We start from the raw sequence: 636 nt of genomic DNA on the forward strand, positions 1-636 counted from the left end.
AGAGCCCATTGAAAAATTGGCTGGGGTGCCACATCACGGGATCCCTGAACAAGTAAGCATCCTAATATTAAAAGTCAACAGCTAAAGTATTTGTAGCTGCTGACTTTTTTTGGTGGGGGGGGGCTGGAGCTCTGCTTTAAGAACAGTCCCTGCAGCTTTTGACCTTGGAAGTGTTTCCAGTTCTTGGTTCATCTCCAGGAGTTAAGAATAAATAACTGGTTCTTCCAGATTTATGGTAGAATGGGACTCGCCCCCCCCCCCCCCACCTCCATCAATGATGTAGTACTGGGTGCATGAACAACAATTTTCCAGGCCTGGAATCTGTCAGTTGTGGAATGGTCCTTAGCCTTGTGTAAGCTATAACCAAGTAGACCTGAGATAGGAGGTTATTTTATGAATATTTTAGGAGCGCAGTGCGCATATTCATATAAATAGACCTGTAGCAAGAGAGCAAGGAGAGGAGTAATATAATATAATATTATATATATATATATATATATATATATATATATATATATATATACCAACATAAAAATAAAAAAAAAGGGGGAAGAACTGGACTGGTGCACCAAAAAAACAAAGCCCCAGGCAGCTAGTCTGGTTACATTTCAGAGTATTAACATTTTTACTGGAGAG

The sequence above is a fragment of the Lithobates pipiens genome, unplaced genomic scaffold (assembly GCF_037356315.1).
Source record: "Lithobates pipiens isolate NorthernLeopardFrog02 unplaced genomic scaffold, aLitPip1_a1.2 Scaffold_16, whole genome shotgun sequence".
Taxonomy (NCBI): Eukaryota; Metazoa; Chordata; class Amphibia; order Anura; family Ranidae; genus Lithobates; species Lithobates pipiens.